We start from the raw sequence: 5356 nt of genomic DNA, 5'->3' as shown, positions 1-5356 counted from the left end.
TGCAGTCATTCTATGTCTGTCCCTCTCTTTCTCATTCATTTCATTTAGCAAGATACTCTCCATGTCCATCCACTTAAAAGCAAATTTCATGACTTCCTTTTTTCTAACAGCTGCATAGCATTCCATTGTATAGATAAACCAAAGTTTCTTTAACCAGTCATCTGTTCTTGGGCACTCAGGTTGTTTCCAGATTCTGGCTATTATGAACAGTGCTGCAATAAACATACAAGTGTTGATGTCATTTCTACTGTGCTTTATTGCACCCGCAGACTATATTCCCAGAAGTGGTATTGTTGGGTCATATGCAAGCTCAATTTCTAGTTTTTTAAGGAATGTCCATATTGTTTTCCAAAAAAGGCTTGACCAATCAGCATTCCCACCAACAATGAATGAGAGTCCCTTTCTCCCCACATCTGTGCCAGCACTGGTTGTTCTTGTTCTTTTTTTTTTTTTTAAGAATATAAGTCATTTAATACTGTTAAATTTTATAGCACAAAACAAAACAAGCTATGATCCCAAAAAATAATTTGGAAAGCGTACACAAAAAATATTATTGCCTGAAATTTATGATCTTTTAAGTTATAGGTCAAAAGAGTTTTGTGTTGTTGTTTTAAAACACACAGTGAAGACCGTCTAGAAGCAAAACTGAAAGGAAGGAAGACTGGCTGCTCCACTGGGGCACAAGCATCCCTGACACTGTGCCAACTTTCTTTTACATCTGTTTATAGATAGGGCGGGCCAGGACAGAAGGCTGGCTACTGCTTTCATAATGTTTGCTCAGAGGAAAATGAACATTTTATTTTTTAACATTTGTGTTTTTGTGCCAGGTGTTTATAATTTAATCCTTTAATATTCTGTTCATTAACCTCTTAAAAATGAGTGAATTCTTGATTGTTTTAACACAGTACCTAAGACTCATGCTTTCTGTGGACACCACTGAGCTCTGCCTCAAATTCCACCCTCTGGGACCAGAGGACTCTGTCCCTGGTAACTGCTGTCAGTGTGGACACTGAGCTGGTTGTGTATTTTAAAGGAGTAGAAGGAAAGTTCCCTGAAACAGGGTCGTTGTCTCTGCAGGAGGAACAGTGGCCTTGCTTCTGCTTCTAGTTCTTTTTGATGTGTGCCAGTTTCTGATGTGTGGCGTAAGATGATATCTCATTATTATCTTGATTTGCATCTCCCTGATGATTGACAATATAGAGCATTTTTTCATGTGTCTTTTGGCCATTTGTATTTCTTTTTTGAGGAAGTTTCTGTTCATTTCTTCTCCCCATTTTTTGATGGGGTTGGAGGATTTTTTCTTGTAAAGTTCTACCAGTGTTTTGTATATCCTAGATATTAAGCCCCTATCTTATTGATATTGGGTAAATAATTTTTCCCATTCATTGGACTCTTTCTGTATTTGATCACTTTTTTTTGAGGTGCAGAAGCTACTCAGTTAAATGTAGTACCATTTGTTTATGTTTGTTTACACTTGCTCGGTCAGTGGTGTAGATACCCTTAGCTTCAATATCATGGAGGATTCTATATACATTTTCCTCCATGTAATTTATGACTTTTCTATATACAAAATGAAAAAGAATAAAGAAACATTAAAAAACAATCCCGTTCAAAATAGTTCCTCAGAAAAATCAAGTACTTTGAAATCAACTTAACTAAAGAGTTGAAGGAGCTATACAAAGAAAACTATAAAACACTACTTCAAGATATAAGAGGACACAGGAAATGGAGACACATCCACTGCTTATGGATTGGGAGGATTAATATTGTCAAAATGGCAATACTTCCAAAGCATTATATAGATTCAATGAGGTCCTTATAAGGATACCCATGACATTTCCAAAGAAATAGACAAAACATTCCTGAAATTCATAAGGAGCAATAAATCCTCATGAATAGCTAACACTTGAGCTCATATGCCAACGTGGCTTGGCGAAAGCCTCAGGCAACCACAAGCAATAGTCCAAACTCGCAAAGCAGTTCAGAGAATCAATAAAGGAAGACCTCAAAGAGAGAAGAGCAGCAGTGCTGACAGATGTGGAAGAGGCTGGGAAAAGCATTTGCAACACCTGCCTGTCCTTCGCCAACTCAAGACCAAGATGACTGCCCCCCCGATGCCCTGATGGATCTATCACACCTTCCAGAAGGGCAATGGAGATTATCCATGACTTCTACTCGGATCTTTTTGATAGCCATGTCCACCTGCCCACATAACCAAATTTCGCAGGATGGATATGTCATTCCCAACGTTCTCCCTTCCAAAATCCTACATGCCATTTCGTTGATAAAGAAGTGAATAGCACCTGACATAGACAAGGTCAGACCCGAACATCTGAAGAACCTGCCATCAGTACTCATCAATACACTGGCTCGGCTCTTCACATGCTACCTGTCCCAGTGGAAAACCAGCAGAACTGTACTACTGTACAAGAAGAAAGACATCCATGACATTGGCAACTATCGCCCAATCTGCCTTTTGTCCATTGTCTACAAGTTATTCACTCGAGTCATCCTGAATAGGATTGGCAGAACACTAGATGAAGGACAACCATGTGAGCAAGCTGGATTCTGAAAAGGATTCAACACAATCGACTATATCCACAACAGTGACCAAGCTCATTGAGGTTTCGCAAGAGTTCAAGATGCCACTCTGTCTAATGTTAATTCATTGATTTTTTAAAAATTTTTGGGAGGGTCACACCTGGCAATGCACAGGGGTTACTCCTGACTCTACATTCAGGAATTACCCCTGCAAGTGCTCAGAGGACCATATCGGATGCTGAGAATCGAACCCGGGTTGGCCACGTGCAAGACATACACCCTACCTGCTGTGCTATTACTCCAGCCCCGTGTTCATTGATTTAAAGGTTCATTGATTTCTATTGAGACTGAAGCAGTCATCGAAGCCCTAGTCAAACAGGGTGTTCAAACTCAGTACATCAGGATCCTCCATGAGCTGTATTATGGATTCATCATTCTACAAGGAAGTGATCATCCATGTCAAGAGAGGGGTTCAGCAGGATAATACCATTTCACCGAAACTCTTCAGTGCCACCCTTCAGAACATCATGCGACGACTGGAATGGGAAGGAATGGGAGTGAAGATAGACAGTTGGCAACTACATCACCTCCGCTTCACTGATGACTTTGTTCTAATAACACCAAACATCAGCCAAGCGGCACCAATGCTGGCCGACTTTGACCATGAGAGTGGAAAGGTCGGAATTTCACGAAGACAATGTTCATGAGAAACGAATTAGTTCCTGACATTCCATTTCCTCTCAACAGAACGAACACCTCCGAATGCAGCAGTTATGTGCATCTAGGTCGAGAACACAACATGACAAATGACCTGGCACCTGAGCTGCACAGGAGGAAGAGAGCAGCATGGAATGCCTTCCAGAGCATGGAAGAAGTGGTTAAGAGGACGAAGAATCTTCGGCTCCTGGCACATCTCTTTGATTCCACTGTTCTGGCACTAAAATATGCCTCAGAGACCTGGGCCCTATGAAAACAGGATGAGGACACTATTCAGATCACCCAAAAAAAATCAAAAGAGTTATGCTTGGAATATCACATTTCACTCAAGTGAGAGAAGGAATCCAGAGTTCTGACCTCCATTGACGATCAAGAATCAGGGATGTTGTCTGTTTGCCAAGGCATCGAGATTGAGATGGGCAGGACATGTAATGTGATTTAGAGACGACGGCTGGACTAGAGCTGTTACCAACTGGATTCCACAGGACATCAAAAGAACGCCTGACCGTTCACTAGATGATTGGACTTCTTCATCAAAACCCTGAATGAGCGGTTTGAGGCTCTCCATGTTCCTGGAACAAGCAGACGCCATTGAGCTACACTAGCAGGGGACAGGGACGAAGGAAGATGTTACTGACATCCACTCAAGCAAATCGATGATTAACAGGATGACAAGTGATAAAATGATACATTTACTGTTACAAAATTGATTTCTCTTCTCATCTGTTTCCATAAAATCACTACTGTCCATCATCCTTCTTATCTACTTGCTCTTATCTACTTGCTCTATGACAGTGACAGTCTTCCTGGAGACATTTTCATCCTCAGATGAAAGAACTTACAACTGTGAGAATTTTTTTAAGTGCCACATTTTGTACAAATCTTAAAAGTCACTCTGATTGTTGTCAGGTACAACTATAAATTCTCTGATTCTTCTCTCTTTGGTGTCATTTAGTTCCAGTCTTCTTGTATGTGAATTGTACTTAATGATTCTCTTTCAACAAATCAAATTGGCATAAACTATGACACATGACCTCTGAGCATCAGTCAGGAAACACACTGTAGTTTTCAGTCAGGAAACACACTGTAATTTTAATCTCGCTTTCTCTTGTATTCTGTACTCTGGAGAAGCCAGTTGCCATGTTGTGAAGACACTCAATCAGCCCCGTGGAAAGATGTGTGGAGGCATGTGACAAGGAACTGAATATTCTTATAAAAAAAAACTGCACAAATTCTCCAGACATCTGAGTAAGACAGCTTAGAAGTAGATTCACAAAAGCAAAAACAAAAAAAAAAAGAAAAGAAAATCTGTATATATAAATTACAAGCAAGAAAATTAAAGCAGCCATCATAAATCTTCTCCCAAAACAAGCTATGACAAGATGGTTTCATTAGTTCTGTCAAATTTTCAACAATAACCTAGTGACTTTCCTTCTCAAGATCTTTCAAAATACTGAAGAGAATTTTTTTCAAATACATTTTATGAATATATATTATTCATTTTACCTAATTCCAAAAGTATGTGAATATCACATACACACAAGAAAATCAACAAAAGAATATCATGATGAGTGCTTCCTTCGGCAGCACATATACTAAAATTGGAACGATACAGAGAAGATTAGCATGGCCCCTGTGCAAGGATGATTCGCAAATTCATAAAGCATTCCATATTTAAAAAAAAAAAGAATATCATGATGAACATAAATACAAAATACAATCAAGGCCATCCCTACCAAAACCCTACTGATATTTTGAAAAAATAATAAAAACAAGCCACTACTGAAACTTGTATGGAATCACAAAATATCCAAGTAGTAAAATCAATGCTGATATGGAAAAATAGAGCAGTTGGGACTGCAGTGGGTAGGGGAGTGGGTGGGGACAGTGGGGAGAAAAGTGGGACATTGAGAGTAAGAAATGTATACTAGTGAAGACATGGGTGTTGGAACATTGTACGACAGAAACACAATCGTGAACAACATGATACTAAGAGAACCCTAGTTTCTACCAGAAAGCTCCTAGAAACAATACATTTTCATAGTAGTGTAGCAGGTTACAAAAATCAATACCCAAAAGTTCACAGCTTTCCTATATG

General features: G+C 39.4%; 1 non-coding gene across 1 annotated transcript; it reads left to right on the top strand.

Moving 5' to 3' along the window:
* The first annotated feature begins 4829 nt into the window (after positions 1-4829).
* On the top strand, positions 4830-4936 carry LOC130042156 (U6 spliceosomal RNA). Its single transcript, XR_008795130.1, has one exon. It is a non-coding gene; the product is annotated as a U6 spliceosomal RNA (small nuclear RNA).
* Positions 4937-5356: the final 420 nt, after the last annotated feature.

Source organism: Sorex fumeus, unplaced genomic scaffold, assembly GCF_029834395.1.
Source record: "Sorex fumeus unplaced genomic scaffold, SorFum_2.1 ptg000098l, whole genome shotgun sequence".
Taxonomy (NCBI): domain Eukaryota; kingdom Metazoa; phylum Chordata; class Mammalia; order Eulipotyphla; family Soricidae; genus Sorex; species Sorex fumeus.
The sequence above is the reverse complement of the archived record's forward strand: the minus strand, read 5'-3'. Positions and strand labels throughout refer to the sequence as shown.